Raw genomic sequence first — 22,646 nt, 5'->3', positions numbered from 1 at the left:
TGACCTCATTTGCTGAATAGCTATTGCTTACGTCATCATCGTCGTCGTCACGCTCGATGACTTCCGTGCGGGCACCTGTCAATTTGGTTCTTACTTAAATAAATTCAAACATCTTTCAGTAACTCATTCTGGCTGGCCGAACGGCTCATGTTTTTTTCACATTTTATTTTCAAACTTCGCCTCAGGGCTTCGGGTTCGATTCTACATCCCCCCCAGGTTTTTTCTTTATTTAACAGCACACACACCTCCAAACACCCGGGCAACGCCGGGTACCCCAGCTAATGTATATATATATAAAAGCGAAAATGTGTGTATGTATGTTTGTATGTATGTTTGTGTGTTCGCTAAAAACTTTCGACAGACAGAACAAAAATTCACAAACTTGGTATCATATTGAAGCTCCATCCTTCGCCCTAAAATTATCGAAAGATTGGCCAGAAACGTTAATTTTTTCACCCCGAAATCGACAATTTTCTACAGGAGGGCGTCAACAAAAACCGTATTCTCATGATCACGACCGGTTCTACGCATGCGTCAGATGATGTCATGACCTGATTTAGTTTAAATGGTTGAAGAACTGACTACATTCATGTACGTCGTGTTAGGGCGTTGGTTCGTTATCTAATCGTTTTGGTTTCGAATCGTGGTGTGAGATGTCTTTTTTTTCGATTTTTTAAATTTAAATATTGAACCAGTGTTATTCGAGTCATTTTTTCACGTAACGTTCGTTTTTCTGTTTTTTTTTTTTTTTGTTACTTCGCTTATTCTTAGGTTTTCATTAACACACCCGACCGACCACACACATCCAAAAACACCCGGGTACCCACCGATTTTTAAAATTTTAATATCGAAACAGGCTTATTCAAGCCATTTTTCACGTGTCTTTTTTAACGTTCGTTTTTCTGTTTTCTTTTTTCTTTTTTTTTTCGATTTTTACATTTAACATCGTTCGTTTGCCTTACGTTAGTTTTTTTTCGATGTTTTGATTACCCCCCCCCCATCGCCCGAGTACCCCCCCGCTTTTTTTCTGTTTTCTTTTTTACTTCACTTATTCTTAGGTTTTCATTAACAACCACACACACCTACAAACACTCGGGCAACGCCGGGTACCCCCCCCCCGCTAGTTATATATAAAGTGGACTCAATCTTCCTCTGTGGCCTTGGTCGACATAGCTTACTATACAAATGCTACAATTATTTTCATTCAACCATATAACAGGCTATTATGTTATATTATAGGTGAAGTGGAGTCATTTTCCCCCCATTTTCTTGGCCGATATAGCTTAATAAACAAATGATAAACTCGGATTTGTTAAATAATATAATAAGCTATCATGTCATATTATATACGAAGTGGAGTCATCCCCCCTGTGCCCTTGGCCGATATAGCTTGATAAACAAATGCTACACAGTTTCATTCAATTATGATGTCATATATTATATATAGCAGGACCCGTGTTCCGGTGTTGCCAAAGGGAAATATAAAATCTGTGTTTTAATTTAAAAACACATAAATAATACAGTATGAAAAATAAAATTCAGAAAAGAAACCCATTTCACTCTCAGTAATTCAGGTTATTAACATACGATTTAATGTGTAGCTGATAGATTCCTCCTTTATGAGAAATAAAAATTCTTTGATATGCGATGTTTGATATTTTACAATTTAATGTCCATATTATCTTATTGAGAGCTGTGAACACCATATATTCAATTGCTTATAGTTAAAGCAACGTGATGGTGAGGCGAATGGCTTTATAGTGGGATTTTTTTGTGTATGTATATATATATATATATATATATATATATATATATATATATATATATATATATATATAGTGACCCACTTTGAATTTGGAAAGAGATGAATCTCACAGGTAAGAAATTCATTTTTATAACATGAATAGGTTAGATAAAGTAATTAAGAAAAGGAAACTAGATCTAATATTTGTAACATGTTTTTTTCCTAAGATTAAGGGTGCTGCGGAGCCATGATGTAATATACTGTTTTGTTTTTACATCCCCGAAACAGTATTTCATGGTAAACAACTGATGATCCCTTAAAAAATAAATTGTTACTAGTACTATAGTGAATTCGGGAGAGCAAGTTGATGCAGTGATTGAATGACTTACTGACTAAATAGTTTTCTAACGAATGATAAAAATAATTTTTTGTGTAGTTTTAAAGGTTAAAAACTTCCAAGACTATATATAAACAGACGTGTGTCTTTTGGTAGTTAAATTGTATGATGTGTGTATATACGTGTGTTCACTGATGGCTTTCTAGCGGGGCTACCCGGCGTTGATCGGGACCGTATAAACAACGAGAAAATTGAATTTGATTTTGAATATATTTGTTATTCTTAGGAGAGAGGAATTTTTAATGTCTATGTATCATTTGCTATTTCGAGCAAAAGAATATTTTACCTACCTAGGACGGCTATTACACGTATGAAATAATTGTATCTTACCTAGGGTAGGTAATTTACAGCATGTATATGAAATAATTTTACCTTTGCAAGGACGGTGAATACGCAACACATATTTAAAATAATTTTACCTACACTAAGACGGGTAATTTAAATACATATATGAAACAATTTCACATACTTTTTTTTTCAAAACGGACATTACTTTCTCCAACCCAACCGCCAAAAGATAACGCAAGTTCACGTTTAAAATTAACATAATCATGCTTCTTTCTACCCACTACTACAACCATCACATCATTCCCGGATAATTACATAAAAAATCTTTTTAAAAATATAGATCACCCCCTAAAGAAACTGGCCTAGTAAACTTTCATAGAAAACCAACAATATATATGTATTAATCTAATTTTGAGATCCTAAATTGTTTAAGTCATATCCGGAATCGTCTTCACAAATAAAGTAATTTTGAGATAGAAAATTGTTTAAAACGTTTCCGGTACAAACTTTATCTTCTACCACCCTACTTTAATCCAGAGCGACTCTGATTATTCTGCTCATATATATTTGCCCCTATTTTATTCAACCCCTGAATTTTGATAATATAGTTCGTTATGTATGTATGTACACTTAATTACAGTTCATGACGGGACATATCTTTACAACACAAAGGACGAATAGCACTTATTTGGAGTTTCAACATTTGGCCAATCGGGGGCGTATCTAGTCCATATTTGGCCTTGTTTGATGAAAAGCTGCTAATAAAATTGTCTCCAAGAATTTTATTTTCGGCAAATTTTTATTCCAGAATATTTTGTTCTGTTGTTCCTTTTGAAAAGTTGCAACACTGATTCTGACCATCGCCGTTTTGCACCCTCTACCCAGAGCCATCACGATCTTAAAACCGTCTCCGTCCCCCTCTCGACTACGACAAACTCAACTAATTTCCACGTATCTCAAAAAGACCATCTCCCCTTCAAAATGACGTCATAAGTATACGTCATTAAGATAATCACTTGATGTTTTTACATGTCATTATTTCTAAGTTGTCAATTAAATTCTTATGATAACATTTTCAAGTTATATTCATAATTTAATGTAAATAAATATTTATTCTAAATGTTTTGCTTATTCTAAAACATATTTTAGTTGACAAAAACTTTTTGGCTTGAATAACCATAATAATCGTCGACTAGCACGGACTTCGGCGTTTCCCGGTCAATATCTAACATAATTTTAGTGTTATAGCGAGAGGTGGGTCTTTTTACCGTTGCTACATAATGTTCTCTTATCTATTTGTCGGGCCGTGTTCATCAAGCCGTATTTATCAAGGCCGTGACCGTCTAGTTAAATGTCTCTTAGTGAGTGGATATTTGAATTACACATAACACGAATATATACAATAATATATGACGCGAAGACATACATGGCTCTACTTAGCTGTAGAGCACTCTTCACCGATCATCTTGGGAGTTTATTTTGTCAACCAAAGACAAACGCAAGCCAACAAACACAAGATGATCATTGTTTTATATATATTTTGTTCCACTCCACGTGTATTATCTCAGCAGGCTGGAGTGGACCGGCGATCCTGGTATGCCGACAAACCGTCGCCTCAGTTTTTGAGGATACCTTGATTCTCACATCTTGTCTCGTTCGTGTCTAGAAATCAACTCAACTAAATTTCTCAAAACCGGAACCCCTGATGCGTCATATCCGACCCCCCATCTATCTAGCTTCGGTGCACTTCAGTTGACCGGTCATTCAGTTTGACATACGTCACAACATTGACGCTTTAACACTTCTGCACCTGCAGTGCTAGCTGAAATATCGTTTCCCACGATTCATCTACTGTCATTCTGTCAACTAGAGAAAAATAGATATTAAACAGATAGATAGATAAATAGATAGACAACCTGATTCTGATTAATTATTTTCTAACTGACGTTGCCCGGCGATCACATAACACCAGGACTTGTTTATTGTCATGGCAAAATACAATTTAAATGGAAACTGAAGCCTTCTAAATTCAATTGCAGAACCTGATTAAATAGTATGTATTTTGAGAAGGAATGGTAATATTTCACCCTTTGCTATCATATGAGGTTGCATACATTTTTGTTTTAATTTTCTTTTTGTTTATACATTTACCGACAAAGGCGGAGGTATTTTCGCTCTTTGTCTCGTTTATACTCTAACATTCATCATCGTCACCGCTACAAAAAGATCCTTAGGATAAACATTCGCTTTGCATATCACTGTTGGCCACATCTGGGGTGAAGTTCCTAAGAGCACCCTTTCCTACCTTAACAGGGTACAGAATCATCTTCGAAATCTAGTGACCGATAACGTTTTCCCATCCCTAGTAAAACGCTCACAACAAATACTCACCTAGCTGAAACACCCACCAACAACTTTCCTCATTCTCTATGTGTGCCCAAAACTAAATGAAAATGGCATGAGCTGAGCTTCTTTCCTAGCGCTATCCATCTGTGGAATGCAATACTGTGTATCTGTTTCCCTACTAACTAGAACACAGTTATTTTCAAGTATAATGTGTATAAATTCCTAATGAGTTCAAATAATCTAGCCCTAACCATGACGGATCTTATTGTTGTACAATCCACCTAACACTTATCTCTTATTGTCGAGTTGCCTAAGGGCCTTGATAAGTGGTGACATCTTCAAATAAAAAAAAAACATTTAGAAAAATGACAATGACGTTCGATTTGTTTTATAATTGTACTGAAATCAATAAAAAAAATTCTGTGTGTCATGGTTTTAGTATAGTGAGAGAGAGAGTATCAAATGACAGATAAAATAAAATCTAATAGGTTTTGGAGGGTGAGATTATGATCCAATAAGTATGAATCACACTTACTGATGAGATGATCACCAAAGTTCCCCACCCCATACGATTGAACTAGTCTGGGTTCCTGGCATTGCTCGAGTGTTTGTGAGTGTAGAGCAAAAATAAAGTTGTAGTAGGCAGGCAAGCTTGAACCCATGACGCGAAGGCAGAAAAGAAAGTGGAGGCGTGTGTAAGGGTGTTGGTTGAGCAAAAAAAAAAGGAGTAGTAAGCAGGCTCAAACGCATAACGTGCCTGAGGAAAAAGAGGTGAAAAAAAGAAACTGTCGTACCAATGTGCCTACCGTGGTTGTGACGTCATAGGTGGTCGAAATAAGGCTTTTAAGCAATGTTGTGAACGCGAAGGTTGAATGACTTGCAAAAAATATCAGCAAAAAAAACGACCCCTCCTTGTAGAAAACTGCCCAGTTGAGAGTGAAGGAATTAATGTTTTTGGCCAGTTTCCTGAAGGGGCGAGCTTCAAACTGACACCAACCTCGTGAAAATTTGTCACCTCTGTCGAAAGTTTTAGGCAGACATACAAACACACATGCATACATACATACATACATTTAAACAGACAAGTGAGATTTATATTATAGATGTCTATAAAACAAAAGCTGTTGGACATTTATTACTGAAACTTGGTGGACAAGTCAAATATTGATTGAATTTAATTCGTACCAAATATAGATTGTAGAATGGATTCCGAATTTTATTAACTATTCCATGAGTCACATATTTTTGACACACCCTGACTCTGTAAACTATATTTATTCACTTGTTAGATATTAATGGATGTGCAAAGGGTAATCTTCAGATCGTGGGTGACCTAGCCGGAAGTTAAATCAAATGACGTCAGGTGAGTTTTTAATAACATAGGAGTTTCAATCACTGAGTCTGGTATAGAAGTTTGGATCATCCAAACCTATTTTAAGTTTGTCTAATAATGTATAATAATCAAGCTATGAACGTAAACCATTAGCATCTCTGCTATTTTCTTCTTTTCCCATTCAGGCTAATATGACAAACATGACCCCCCCCCCTCCAATCATCTTTCTTCTGCAAGAACCTGTTAAATTGATTGATATAATGATAAATTTATATAAAAAAGAATACAACCAACTTTTCACTGGAGTGGCGACCGAAGCGGGAATACTAGGACATGGAAGCTAAAATATTGCAAGGACATGAACGTATATAGGGATCAAAGCATGGACTCTTGAAAGACAATGGAATCAAAGTGTGGGCACTAGAATGAACATAGTTACAAAAGCGTTGACACTGGAGGAATATGATGACTGAAGCGTAGACATTGGAAATACATGATGATAAAGTGTGTGCAATGAAACACATACATTAAATCCATTGCCAACGCTGCTGTAAAAATGGTGGGATGCTTCTATCGATCCAGTATATATCTCAGTGCTGATACAATTCTCTATCTATATAAGAGCCAGGTACATCCAAGGATGGAGTACTGTTGCCACATTTGGGCAGGAGCTGCTAGAAAGGACTTATCCTGCCTTGATAGTGTTCAAAATAGACTTTGTAGCCTCGTAGGGGATGTCCTTTTCTCTTCCCTGCAACCTCTTTCTCACAGAAGAGATGTTGCGAGTTTCTTTGCTTTATTGTTATTTTCATGGCAAGTGCTCGGCTGAGCTCCAATCTATGGTCCCCTCTTGCCAAACTTTCACAAGAAACACCCATCTAGCATAAAGCACTATCACTAATTTCCCCCCACTCTTTATCTGTACCTAAGCCTAAACGTAGATTCCATGAGCAAAGCTTCTTTCTTAGAACTGCACGTCTGTGGAATTGTCTTCCGCTTTCCTGCGTTCCAGCTGGTTTTCTTCAAGTCTAACGTAAACAAGTGTTTGATGAGCCATTCCACTTAAGTTAACAAATTTACCGAATTTCCATTACTAACGCTTACTGTATTGTCCAATTTCTACTGTACACTCTTTAACCTTTATCCTCGAGTGGCCTCTTGGCCTTGATAAGTGGTGATTCCTATGTAAAAAAAAAAGTAGAAGAACATGACGATCAAAGCATGGACTCTTGAAAGACAATGGAACCAAAGTGTGGGCACTAGAATGAACATAGTTACAAAAGCATTGAGACTGGAGGGATATGATGACCGAAGTGTAAACATTGGAAGAACATTATGTGTGCAGTAGAAGAACATGGCGATCAAAGCATGGACTCTTGAAAGAAAATGCAACCAAGTATAAGACGTTTAATAATGTTGAATTTAAAATGTTAATGTCATGTACAATATTTAGGTACAAAAGGAAGATTTTTAAACAAGCATAGATATGTAAATCTTATCTTTGACCTTACTTAGTCATGGATTGTTTCTTGTGGAGATGAGATCAGATTTGTAAAAGACATATTTAGAGTTCGTCCAGAAGTGGCAGTCTCTCTTAGACTACGTACATCGTAAAAGTTTGAGAACGTCTGATGAGAATATGGCAAGAGACGTCCTCTTACGTTTCTGAATTTTTGAGATGAGGATTGGTTATTCATATTATGTTGATTCTTCGGACTACTGTTCTCAGCTTGAGTGTTATTTTCAAGCCGTAACTATTTCTAGTTAGGAAGAGTTTATCTTTAGTCCCCGCGACAGTGACCATCTTCAGGTGTATCTTGTTGAACTCAGGAACCTTTCTGCCTAACTTAAGAATCTGCATGGAATTTCAAACGGAGCTCTTTTGAGTGCCATAAGGTTCAAAATAGACTTCGTAGCTTCGTGGGGGATGCCCTTTTCACTTCCCTGCAACGTCTTTCCCGTAGAAGAGATATTGCGTGCCTGTCTCTGCTTTATCATTATTTTCATCGCAAGTGCTCGTCTGAGGTCCAATCTATGGTCCCCCTCTCCAAACTTTCACGAAAAACACTCGTCTACCCAAAACCACTATCAACAATTTCCCACACTCTTTATCTGTGCCTAAACCTAAATGTAGATTCCATGAAAAAAGCTTCTTTCTTAGAACTGCATGCTTGTGGAACTCTCTTCCGATTGCCTGCTTTCCAGCTGACTGCAATCTGATTGTCTTCAAGTCCAACCTAAACAAGTTCTTGATGAACCGTCCCCCTAAGTAATCCTGGCCCTGTCGGTGAGGCATTAGAATACACCGACTGCCCCCCTGCAGAGGGTAAAAGTCCCTCAATGGGGGTCCTGGATATGACCTTAAACTATATCCAATGCTGAGGCCCAACTTGTGGGCTTTGGGGAGTGTGGAGCCACCCTTTAATTACCATTGCTCCCAGGTCCACTCTGACCCAGAGTGGTAGTACCTGTTAGGGTTCCAACTATGGGTTAAATAGAAACCGACTTGAAAGCAACAAATATATTCTATTAAAAATGTTTTCTTCAAAATCTTTGGATTCCGCATTAAATAACCCGAAAAGGGTTTATATGCCGTAAAACAAAAACGACCAACCAACCCTAAGTAATCCAATTTACAAAATTCCCACAATTTATGTTTACTACGCTATAATCACATTGACTAATGTATACGCATTAACCCTTATCCTCGAGTGGTCTCCAGGCCTTGATAAGTGGTGATTTTGTGTAAAAAAAAAAAAAAAAAAAAAATTTACAACTGAATTTTATCAAGTACTTTACCCACTATGCTACGGGTTGTGGATTAAATAAAGTGTTTCGGTCAAAATTCTGTGCAGATTCCCGGTTTGACAGAAAGATTCCCGAGTTCAGAAGAATATAGTTACAAAAGCGTTGACACTGGAGGGATATGATGACTGAAGCATAGACATTGGAAGGACATGATGATAAAGTGTATGCAGTAGAAGAACATGGCGATCAAACCCTGGACATAATGATAAATCGAAGATACTGTAAGTACATGGCAATTAAAGCGTGAACACTGGAAGCTTGCCAGAGAAGAACATTGCACGATTTAACTTTGGTTGTTTTGTTTTCCGGCATATTAATTTTTTTGGGTTATTTAATGCCAAATCTGGTCATTTTGGTAAAAGTTTTTATGTTTCAAGTCCTTCATATATTCAAATATTTATTCATGGAGTTTAGTTTGGTTGTTTTGCCTTACAGCATATTAACCCTTTTTCAGATTATTAATGCCAAATCCAGTCATTTTTTTGCTTGTGTTAGGTTGATTAATCGGACTATTATTCTCATCTTGGGTGTTATTAGCACAACATTCTGGTCGCTGCAACCTGCGACCTTCTTCAGGTGTTGAAAACATGCTTCTTTTTCTCTACTAAGAAAAAGATGGTTTGTTACAAGAATTCAAACCGTGGGTTTGAGGGTGGGTCTGTAGATCATAAAGAAGATTCAATCTTCAAGGGTCGCTAAGATAACTTTCCTATGACTCAGTTCTTCGGGATATCTATAATAATTGTTAATATTAGTGAAAAAATCTTTTACAAAACAGAGAATCAATATCCACACATATTTTTAGTCGCATGCAAGTGACTCCATAAGTTGGTTGATCGGTCTGTCAGTTTGTCCGTAATATTTTTGTACTTGGCCTTTTTGGTTAAGATCAAAGGTCTGTTGTTAATACATGCTGTTCTTAGCTTTTTAAGCTTTTCTTTGCCTTTTGGCCAGGATCAAGGTGTAGTGTCTGTTCCAGCAGATGCTGCAGGCAGGAACCATATGTAGGGGCAGCCCCACATGTAGGACCTTAGTCAATGTAGGGGCGGCCCTTCGTACCAGTTGTCACTGTCCAGCTCCCCTGCTCCCTGGGGAGTTGTTCCCCATTTCCTCTTCACTCCTCATATTAGGGATCGGCCTTGTGCCTAATTTGTTCGGTGGAGGAGCAAATAAATACAGCTTTCCTTGGCCTTTTGGCCAAGATCAAAGTGTTGTATCTGTTCTTACTACATGCTGTACTTATGTTTGTAACTTTGTGATATAAAGTGGGGATCACTTTTCTATATTAATTTAATGTAAAATGATCACCTACTTTACAACCAGTCAGTCTCAAAGCCATTCAAGTCATTCTCCAGATCATTCAAGTTGTTTTTGAAGGATTCCAGTTATTTTTTAAGCATTCAAGTCATTCTTAAGGTCATTCAGTTCATCCTTAAGTTCATTAAAGTCATTTTAAGTCATTTACTTTTTATTTATTTAAGTCATTTCAGCCCATTTTTCGATCATTTTAGTTATCTTTAAGAATTTCATGTCAATCCTACATTCACGCATTCATTTATTACACGAGAGCATGTGACTAATGGCTATCGACCTTGTTTTTAAAACAAAAAACACAATGCAAAGGGAGGCAACTCCAACGAAAAGAGTTTTTTTGTTTTTGTGAAGTTACCTCCCTTGGACTGGGCATATGTCATGTTTTCTTTTTCAGTGATTTTGTGATTTAGGTGCGTCCAAAGGCAGTTTAGTTCTATGCTGAGGTGACTAATCATGTTATTATTTTCTATCATATGTGCTGCTTTAAGTTTTCTGATCCGCCATCTTTCTTCTGTATCCAGCAATTTGACGTCATCCCACATTGGGGAATGGTTACTCTCTTTCTCCCACACATGTTCAACTGATTTTTCGATTTCTCCGCATGTGACAGCTTTTCGATGTTCCTCTAGTCTCACTTTGAGAGGGTGGCATGTTTCACTTTTGTAAAGTTTCCCACATTTACATGAAATCTCATAAACACATTTTTTTGTCATGAGTTTTTCAGTCGGGGGTTTTACATGCATCAGGTATTTTTGGAGTGTTGAGATGCTCTTAAACACTGTCCTAATATCGTATCAACTGCATATTTTTTTTAATTTTTTCGGATACGTCCTTAGAATACGGTGTGCAGACCATGGTGGGTTTTTGGGTGGTGTCTCTTGGTGTTTGATCTGGATTTTCTTGAGCTGATGTCATGCTCTTTGGGTAGTTGTTTCGCTGAAGGCTATCTCTTCCTGATATGTAGTTATTACATATTGTCCTCGCCCGATGTTGTAGGCAATGGACTATACCTTTCTTCACATCCCTTAGTAGAAAGAAAAAGAAGCATGTTTTCAACACCTGAAGAAGATCGCAGGTTGCAGCAACCGAAATGTTGTGCTAATAATACTCAAGATGAGAATAATCGTCCGATTAATCAACATAACACAAGCATTCATGTCTCATCTCAAAAATTCAGAATTGCCGTCATTTTGTTTCAAACTTTTTTTTATATCTTTAAACATTTATTCATGGTTTTTATATGTTTTAGAATCAACCAAATATTTAGAATAAATATTAATTTACATTAAATTATGAATATAACTTGAAAATTTTATCATAACAATTTAATTAACAACATCGGCTACTAGTCTCTCCCTCCTGGATATGGTTCAAAAGAGAGTCGCCAACCTAATAGGCCCTGAACTGTCATCTAAGATTCAGTCTCTGTCCCATCTACGAAATGTTGCATCTCTCTGCCTGTTCTACAAGTATTTTAATGGTGAATCCTCTGACGAACTACAAGCACTTATACCCCCTCGACATACATACCTCCGACAAGCAGCTAAATTCCATCTCTACACAATAGAGATCCCTAGGTGTAAGAAAGCCTTCTACTCTAATAGTTTCTTCCCCAGAACTGCTAGACTTTGGAACTCCCTTCCGGGATTCTGCTTTCCCAACTGTACAGACATACAGGAGTTCAAGTGTAATGGGAACAGGCATCTTGCTGGTAATCTCCCTTCAAAATGTCCCTGCAACTCATGTCCCCGATAGTAGCCCCTACTGCAAAGTGGCACTTCACCTTGTTTGGGGTGCAAATATAATTTAAAAAAAAAAGAAAAAAGGAAGCTGGTATCTTCAAACACTCTGATTTGGTAGTTCAAAAGGTATCTTTTAAATTAAGCATCAACTCTTGAATGTGTAAAAATATTATAAGCAAAGAAATATCCAAATAAAGCTGCAAATAAAATACGCATCAAGTACGCTTGAAAGCCAAATCAACGTAATAATAGGAAAATAAACAAATATTTTACTTGTTTGAAATTTATAACAAATATATTTCAGAGGTATACTCCATCTTCAGTGTGTTGTTTTGCAAGTAAAATATTTGTTTATTTTCCTATTATTACGTTGTGACTTGGCTTTCAAGCGCATTTGATGCGTATTTTAGTTTATTCAAACTAAAACAACGTTTCTATGTGAACTCACACATTTCAACGTTATTCTCGCGTTGCCTACGCACAGCTCAAACATTTCAAAATGCAACCGCTAGATACAACGCGCGGCTCTTTACAAACAGCTTTCTTTCTCCAACTTTACAACATGGCAAGGAAGAAGAAGAGAAAAAAGAAACAAGATGAAACACTGAAGATGGAGTATACCTCTGAAATATATTTGTTATAAGTTTTAAACAAGTAAAATATCGGTTTATTTTCCTGATATTACGTTGTGATTTGGCTTTCAAGCGCACTTGATGTGTATTTTATTTTATTCAAATTAAAACAACGTTTCTATATGGACTCACACCTTTTTTTATGTAAAGCTGCTAATGTTTTCTCTACGGTCATAGTAATTACACTGTTCACGTTTCCCCATGTCGGCTATCTCCGCCAAGTGTAATTCCTGTCCTAAAAGTATGAAAGAGATTTCAGATTAACCAATCACAAGTGTCAATCGATATCGCTCTCTACTTATCTTTCAGTTATGTCTCGCATCTACCTCAAAAGATATGCTGCGCATTTTTATTGCTTAGTGCTAATTGCCAAAGAGCACAGTGTTAAATTAGTTCTGTTTTCATCATCGTCAATTAGCTTCCACGAAAACCTCATCATTAGCTAAAGTGATTCTTGTCCATTCACTAATTGATAAAACTCAATTAAATGCCCAACAATTAAGAAATTAGATTCTTCTCTTTTGGCAAACGGTGAATGAATGATAGTTTTATCTATGTATGATATCAGATAAATTGCGACTGTTGTTGGCTGTAGAGTGATGGGGTTTGTTAGATGAAGTTCTTCATTCTTCATCACTTTATTATAGGTGGAATCGCATCGATTTTCTTCGCTAACCTTTTACTTTACATCTTCATTAGTTCAAGGATGATGTACGGTGGAGGAAAAATACTTTCACCCTCCTTCATTTATATTTTTGCGGTTTCATCGGACTAATGTTCTCATCCTGAGTGTTATTTTCACCTCGTTTTTGGCCTATGTAAACTTTGGCCTTCTTCAGGTGAATCTTTCTGTTAAACATCCCCGCAAGGATTTGTGACGTAGCACATAAACTACTTGGTAGATTCAGTTTTAAAGTAGTAACAGAGTGTGACGTGCGTATGCAAAATAACGTCACTGGTAAAGAAAAAAGACTATAAAAAGGAGAAAGAGCACGTCAGAGAAGACGATCGCGTTCGAGACGTGGGTGACGTCACAGCTATAACGAAGTCACGCATGGCGGTAAAATGAACTAAATCGTTGTTGCAAAAAAAAAAAAAAGTCAACTTGTCCTATGTTCCTTGCGACATAAACTGCATACACCATGTGGTCTTTGGTGTAAACGTACGTAACGTTACAAAGTTATATTCTTCTGGAGGTTGAAAGTTCAATCCTTAGTGCGGGCACACACTCCAAAATACAATCACGAATTCCTAAGGACTTCTACCCAATCATAGTTGATAAAATGAGTGCATGCTTCCCCGGTGGATTAAACAGAGTTCAATTTTAAATTTCTTGCAGATTTCCGAGTCTGAGAGAAAGATTCTCAGGTTCAACAGGATACACCTGTAGAAGGCTATATCAATCGCAGCGTTGTAAAAATAACACCCAAGATGAGAACAGTAGTCCAAAGAATCCAAAGAACTCAAATAATGAATCCTCATCTCAAAAATTCAGAAACGTAACCCCTTTCCTTAAACAATGAACTATCTCATGTGGCATATGAATAACAACGATGCTAGATTTTAGGAGTACAATGGTAGTATGAGTCCAGTTGGGCCGTTCCCCGTATACATTACAAGCCAGTTGACCAACTTGTAATAATGAGAGCAAGCGCATATACTGCTATAAAGTACAGACACCCTTTCTTTATACAATAAAATATTCTGATTAGCATATCAGTGATAATAATGTTAGCCGGTGTTAGCCGGACCGTTCCCCATATACATTACAAACCAGTTACTTATTCCACTGTTTACTCACATTAATAAATCCTTTCATGTTTATATGTTACTCATTTGAGGCACACATTCCCCACCCATGTAAAGTTTTGATAATTTAACTGACCTCATTGCTATGTTGTTTATGAAACAACACTGATAATACATTTTCCATCTTCTTTGTCTAACTATAACCTATTCCCCACTTTAATATTTGACTCGGACTATCCACAATTTCTTTTTCTATATCAATCAAAAAAAAATCCTTGGAATTTCCTGACTTGTTTCCTCCAACTATCTCTTGTTCACCTCCAACAAGGCATGTCACCACCGAAGTGTAAGAAGCTACTGTGATAGGAACCAGATTTATATCACAGTGTTCCCATTTACTTGACTCTTATCCAAGGATGGAGTTTGACGCAAGTTCGCTTTTTTTTTTTTTTTAAATGTGGCGAAAATCTAGCTCCTCAAAAAAAAAAGGAGCATTCTGGATAGAGAAAAAGAAATTGCCTCTATCTGGAAGGATTTCTCATTCACTGATCGAGGACAGAGAAAGATGAACCAGAACAGATACTACACTTTGGAATATTTATTTGCAGAAGAAAAAAAAAGTTATATTTCAAACACAAGGCCATTCAAAACTGAGGGAAGAAAATCGGTGTCGGTTGCCATCCTTGGTCAAAAATAATATATTAATATCTATCTTGCTTTTGACTAGAATAATCTCTGTCGCCACAATTCCGCATTCATACTAAGGATCGTCCTACTTAAGATATCCACGAATTAATTTGAAATTTGATTGTTCATAAATTTAATCATAGCAAAAAAGACAACACAGTGTTGCTAGATTTTATTGTATACAAGTAGGTTCTAAATTTGTTGTATCCTTTAATGTTGGCATCCTAGATGTCAGAGTATGCCTGTGCTCCAAAATTATTCTTTGCTTTTTATAATTTGAATTTTGTAGCATCCCTCTGCCTGTTCTACAATTACTTTAACGGTGAATGCTCCGACAAACTGCAAGCACTTGTACTCCCTCTACGTAAATGCCCCCGACAAACCCAACAAGCAGCAAAATCCCACCCCTTCACAATAGATATCCCTAGATGTAAGAGAGCCTTCTACTCCAGTAGTTTCTTCACCAGAACCACTAGACTTTGGAATTCCCTTCCGGGTTCCTGCTTCCTCAACTGTACTGACATGCAGAAGTTCAAGTGTAATGTGAACCGACATCTTGCTGCCCAACTCCTCTCATAGTACTCCTGTAGCTTATGTCCCTAATAGTAGCCCCCTACATTAAAGTGGCAATGTGCCTTGTTTGGGGTGAAAATGTAAAAAAAAAAATCCAAATAACTGGTGTCAAATACAGTTGCTATTTTATTTTATTTTGGTATATGGAGTACTAAATGGCTATTTGGTCCTATTAACCATTTTTTTATTTTAAGTTTGAAAAGATGCTTTTTATCACACCATGATACAAGAAAATGTTTCTTTTTGTTTCATTATGCATAAATCTTGATGACAATTATTCTAATCAAAATGGCTTCCAAGATCTCCAGGAAACCGAAGCAATCATCTTTAAACAGGATTAAAGCTAATTTTGCAGACAAAAGACAGTTATCGTTTTGGAAGAGATCGATACGAAAATAACTCGTAAAGAACACAGGACTTGATCACTATTGGCAATCTTAATGGAACCAACCAACGCGACTGATTTATTAAACACAGTTTTGAATTTGAGCTTTTGATTAAGGAAACAAAAAAAAAGTAACAGAACAAAGAAACAAAAAAGACAGTTAGCTTATATTTTGACACGCTGAAGTACAAGAGAGAAACAATAAATTCAAATGCTTCCTGTCCGCTTTCCAAGAATTCCTCCATCTCGTTTGTTTTCATCTACACATAATGGCGTTGGTCACACAATTATTTGCCCTCGAAACAAACGAACACAAGAAATGGTCGTTTGCGATGGCAATTAAAATTAAAATTGTTCACTTCTGCAATATTTCAGCTTTTCTGGTAAAAAAAAAAATATTTGAGTTTCTGCAATTATTCTTCAATAATTGAAACTTTGGATTTCGTTTACATATGTTTCGTTTTTTTTTTTTTTTTTTAGTTTTTTGTTTTTTTTTTTACATTTATGCATTGTTTTAATTATTCATTTTTCCTTTTGTAGCAAAATGTACAAGTTTTGTATGGACATTTTTATTCCCAGATCTCGTATAACTTTATTTTATTTTATATATACATATATTATTTTTTCTTTTTAATATGTTGGGATTTTGGAAAGGTATTTTGCTATCTGTTGATACAAAACATGTCTGAGAACATTCATTACTATTTTGCACGGAACTGATAACTAGCTGACCAAAATATGCTCATGACTGTGTAACAACAAATTACTGCTTATGTAAAAACAAAGAGTATATATATACATATATATATATATATATATATATATATATATATATATATATATATATTAAGTAATGTGATTGATAATTTAAAATTTAAAAAATCAAATTATAATTAAATTAAAAATCCGTTTCATAAGACAGAGGGTAAAAGTTCCTCAACGGGGGTCCTGGATATGACTTTAAACTATATCCAGTGGTGAGGCCCCAGTTTGTGGGCTTTGGGGAGTGTGGAGCCACCCTTTAATTACCATTGCTCCCAGGTCCACTCCGACCTGGAGTGGTAGTACCTATTAGGGTCCCAACTATGGGTTGAATAGAAACTGACGTGAAAACAACAAATATATTCTATTAAAAAAAATTTTCTTCAAAATCTTTGGATTCGGCATTAAATAACCCGAAAAGGGTTGATATGCCGTAAAACAAAAACCAACCAACCAACCGTTTCATAAGAAGGAACAACAACAAAATCAATTATCTGGACGATCGTTTCGGAAAACAGTGCTTTTTATTGTGGTAGACATCCAGTTACGAACAATAATTATTGCATATAGTATTTTAATAAGCAAGGTCTCCTCATCAGCAAATTTTGAAGGGTTTTTATTAAGTTTAAAAGACACCATAAATAAACCTAGCATTAAAAGTAAGGCAGATGTATCTTTTAATTTTTCGCTTTTTGAAATCAGGAACTATGGTTAAAATACTCATATATATGTTTGCTATAGTTTTTCACCTCTTTTTTAATTTATATATATATATATATATATATATATATATATATATATATATATATATATATAACCTTGTCTCTGGATGTGTGAAAAGTCTCTACCAAACTCCGGTCTGAATATTTAGTCTAAAGATATGAAACTTGATATATAGGATATTTGGACATCGGGGATACTTTCGATTTGGTTTTTAGCCTGTAAAACTAACTGCTAAGGGGTCAAAATTGGGGGAAAAAAAACATTTTACTTTGACAAGAGTAAATCTACAAAGCATGTGTACATACTCATTTTTAGCTTTGAAGTCGCTTAATTTTTAGCAATATTTATCTATCTGGCCATAGCTCAAACAATAACGATGAAGGCTGAAGCGCTGAATGCTTTGGTTTCAATTTTAGCTGATGCCACTGAAGTTATTTTTTTTTAAAACTTTGGAAATCATGGCTAAATATATTGGGTACAATATAATAATGAATATAGAATTTGATCTATAATAATAAATAATAAATATGAAATCTGCACCTATTAAATTATCATATTTAAGCGTATTTTACGACCGGGCAACGCTGGGTGGACTGCTAATAATTATATAATATACATGTGTAAATGTCTCAAATTTTGTACCAGTTCAGATAGGACAAAAATAGTCCATGCATAATATGCGAATAATGGCTTTGTAGAAATGTAGAATACAAGCAGATGAGAGAAGTTTTCTAGCTCAGTAGAGGGAGCCAACTTTTTTTGCAGCAAACGTGGCAATATCTTCTATGTATTTTTTCAAATTCATGTTAATGGTGAATGTTACGCCAAGAAATTTTGAATGCTAGACGTTCGGGTAGGGTGTGATCAAAAAACGTTTAATGTTAGTAGCATTAGTGAGTATAGAATGTTGAATTGTGAGCGACACCTTTTGAAGAAAAGGAACAACAACTGTGTATATTATTAGATTAGAGACTCGTTTTTGGACACTAAGAGGAGATGCTAGTGGTAGATGCACCAGCTCAAATGTGACAACACTCCATGCATAGGCGAACGGTGTCTTTCTAAGGATATAGGATACTGCAGGTGTGAATAATTTTCTAGCACGGAAGAGGAAGCCCACTTTCTTTGCAGCAGGCCTTGCAATGTCTTCAACGTATTTGTTCCAATTTATGTTGCCTGTGAATGTTAAGTCTAGGTTTGAACGATGAGATCTCAGGTAGGTTTTTATTTGTCATGGAATCAGTGGTTAAGGTTACTTGTAGTTGTTTATTTACAAGAGAGTCACCACTTATCAAGGTCCAAAGCCCACTCGAGGATAAGGGTTACTGAATGTAAAGTGGTGGTGTAGTAATGGTTAAGGTTTAAGTTGGGTAGAATTTGATGATATAAGGGGACGATTCAACAAGAACTTGTTTAAATTGGACTTGACGGCTACAATAGTGTAGTCTACTGGGAAGCAAACCAGCATAACAGTGTTCCATAGGCGGGCAGTTCTAGGAAAGAAACTTTGTTCATGGAATCTGTGTTTAGATTTTGGCACAGATAGAGAGTGAAGGAAAATATTGATAGTGGTTGTAGCTAGTCGTGTGTTTTATGTGAAAGTTCGGCAAATTTTAGGGCATAGATTGGAGCTCAGACGAGCGCCTGCCATGAAAATAATGATAGTTGTTAAAGGAAAGAAGCTTAGTCTTAGTAGCATTAAATGTTACCAGCCATTTTCGGCCATATCTCACCACCTTTGTATTGGCCAATGGTGGGTTCATAACTCGCTTTAATTTGGAATCCGTTTTGGAGAAATGTTTTTGTAAAAGGACGAGGTGGAGTTTTTTTTTAACATGCACAACCTGTTGACTTGTGACCAACTTTTATGATCACACATCTAGCAATGCGAATTAGGATGTCTGCTCAATCACTACTCTGATTTTTATTTAGCATTTCAAAAAGACTCCATCGAAAAGTTCAATGTCCACCAAAAAGGAAACTGCCATTTTTTTTTCCTACTTAACTTGCCAAAGACGATCCAAATCCCAGCACGAATGGTTAATAAGAGTTTTTACATTTTCGTTGTTTCTTGAGTGTTTTGGCAGATTTTAAGCAAATATTGAGCTAATTGTATGTAGTGTGCGTTGACTATGAAATTGATTTATCAAAAGTAAACATTGGGAAAATAAGAAATTACAGTATACACACGCACATACACACACACACACACACACACATATATATAAGGGTTTGTGTTCCTTGATAGAAGCGCTGGTTGAGTTTGAATAAAATAAATACGTAATAGATGCGTTTTAAACCAAAACAACGCATTATTACAAAATAAACAGATATTTATTTTATATTTATAAATTTCAAATATGTCGAAGATACACTTCATCATCAGTATGTCTTTCTTTCTTTTTTCTTGCCATGTTGTTGGTGGAGCATAGAATCAGAAGTCCGTTTGTTGTTTTACGGTAGTCTTTTCAAATATCAGAACGGTGTGTTGGTCACGCAGAATTCATGTTAGGGTTTGTGTTCCTTGCGCCAAATACGGAGGTAATTGCGCTAACTAAAAAAAAGTGCTCTTTATATGCGTGGTTACTAAAAGAGTACTTTTAGCTAGTTGGGGCAATTACCCCAAAGTACGGTGTGTGTGTGTGTGTGTGTGTGTGTGTGTATAAGTTAAGATAAAGCGTAAAGTTAGATAGGAACTATATTACATTAACAAGTCAATAAGGGAGAAACGGCTTTAGGCCATGGCATTTCGAAGCTAAATGCTTCAGCCTTGGCCTAAACAAATTTCTCCCTTATTCCTCTTCTGTAACCCTTATTGATTTGATAATGTAATAAAGTTCCTATCTAACTTGATGCTTTATCGTCTTCACTTATTCTATTATTTGCTCCTCTTTTTTTTTCTATCCAGATAATGTCCTATAATTGTTACACTGGCCTTTCTAACACAAGAGAAATTACACCGGTTCTCACTATATATATATATATATAGTGCCAGTAATACCTACATCGATGGAAGAAGCGAGAGTACTACCACTGACTAGCTGCGTGCAAGCCAGTTATACCCGTTTCCTATCTTTGTACTTGTGATGTTAAGTACACTTGTTCCTTTAACCAACCTCGACTTGACTTTGTTCTTTTTACTATTGTGCCATGACACAACAATAATTTTCAAAGGAATTTGGGTGGATACGACATTAACCATCTTAGGTATGTAGACGGCATTGTGTTAATAGCACAATCCAAAGAGACCCCATGCTGGATACTGTGGTGGAAGCAAGTGAAAGTAAAAGGACTTGCTTTACACATCTAAAAAAAACGGTAAGAATGACAGTATCCAAGAACACCCAAGTTCCAACATGCAAATTAGAATGTCACGGTGTACCAGTTAAAAAAGTTGATAAATTTAAATATCTGAGCTACTGGATCAAATCTGATGGAAGGGGCACGACTGAAATACAAAGTTTCATAGCCGTAACCAAAGTCACTTTCAAGAGATTGTCATCAATCATGACCAACAGAAACATTAAAATTGACATCAAATTTAGAATATTCCGAACGTATGTATGTTCTGTTCTATTATACGATTGTGAATGCTGGACAATCATCAACACCACGAGGAAGAAACTAGAGACAAGTGAATACCTGAGCAACACCAAAAATGATGAGCAATAATGAATTCATGAATGCCTCGAGAGAGAGAGAGAGAGAGAGAGAGAGATGTGAAGCCATAGCCGTCAATGCCTGTACCAACCAGGACACCATTTGATGATGATGATGATGATGATAGATCATGTGAGGACATTCTATGTATGATAAATACTTAAACATTCATCAATGCGAAAAAGAATGTTGCATTTTTTGCAAATATTTATTTTTTCTCATGTTCACTTCTAACAAGTCAACCAGTTTGACATAAGGGGGCTACTAATTGGGACGATGCCTAGGAAAGATTCACAATTGCATTGAAACTTCTGCATATCAGTACAGTCAGAGAAGCAGGTAACTGGAACGGAATTCCTTAGTCTAGCTATTCAAGAGAAGACAATTGATGATGATGATGATGATGATGATGATGATTTGGTAGCCGTACTTCATCTGTTTATTATGCGGTTGTGAGTGCCGGACAATCACAAATGCGACGAGGAAAAGACTAGAGACAAGTGAAACTTGGTTCCTTAGGAGAATTTTCAAGATATCCTAGACAGAAAAGGAAACAAACCAAGAGGTATTAGAAATGGCAAACACAGAAAGAAGAACAGTACAAAAAAGCCAAATGATATTCACGGGTCATGTCTACAGAAAAGGTGGAATAGACCAGATTAGTTTGACAGGAAAGATCATTGGTAGACGAAGCAGAGGACGACAGCGAGAAACATACGTTGACAGTCTGAATACCTGAGCAACACCAAAAATGATGAGCAATAATGAATTCATGAATGCCTCGAGAGAGAGAGAGAGAGAGAGAGAGAGAGAGAGAGAGAGAGATGGGAAGCCATAGCCGTCAATGCCTGTACCAGGTAGGACACCATTTGATGATGATGATGATGATGATGATGATAATGATGATGATTTTCAACATTTTCATTTTCTTCCCTATTACTTAGATATTGACCGGGCAACCTGAAGAGGTTCCGGTGAACGATTATCATGATTATTGAAGCCAAAAAGTTTTGTAAACTAAAATATGTTTCAGAAGAATCAAACTATTTAGATATTTATTTACATTTAATAGTTACTAGGAATGTTAACTTAAAAATGTTATCATAATAATTTAGTTTACAACTTACAAATAATGACATGTAAAAACATCAGGTGATTATCTTAGTGACGTATACTAATGATATCATTTAGAAGATGAAATAGTCTTTTGGCAGGTGTGGAAATTTGTTAGTGTTTAGAGCTTGAAGGAGACAGACAGAAAGTTGAGGGGCCTAATGGCTGATAACATACTACGAATAGCAAGATAGTGTATCTATATACTACTTTAATGTTTGTAGTATGTAATCACCTTCTATCCTCATTTTTAAAAAATAGGATCTACCGATTGAATAATTTAAAACCTGGAAACTGTGACACATGGGGAAGAGAGGGGGTGCAACGCCTATCAAATATAAGAATTGTGTGGAAAATGGCTTACCATACAAACGTCCCCGTGTCTGTCTG

General features: G+C 36.1%; 1 protein-coding gene and 1 pseudogene across 1 annotated transcript in view; one reads left to right on the top strand and one right to left on the bottom strand.

The window, feature by feature from the left end:
• Positions 1-22,646, bottom strand: part of LOC145252797 (osmotic avoidance abnormal protein 3-like) — a 2,582,558-nt gene that overhangs the window by 133,980 nt on the left and 2,425,932 nt on the right. The window lies entirely within an intron of this gene.
• Positions 10,092-10,229, top strand: LOC145253018 (U2 spliceosomal RNA; annotated as a pseudogene).

The sequence above is a fragment of the Euprymna scolopes genome, chromosome 29 (assembly GCF_053919585.1).
Source record: "Euprymna scolopes isolate OS-2025 chromosome 29, ASM5391958v1, whole genome shotgun sequence".
In the NCBI taxonomy this organism is placed as follows: domain Eukaryota; kingdom Metazoa; phylum Mollusca; class Cephalopoda; order Sepiida; family Sepiolidae; genus Euprymna; species Euprymna scolopes.
Note: the sequence above shows the minus strand (reverse complement) of the source record. Positions and strands in the feature narration are given on the sequence as shown.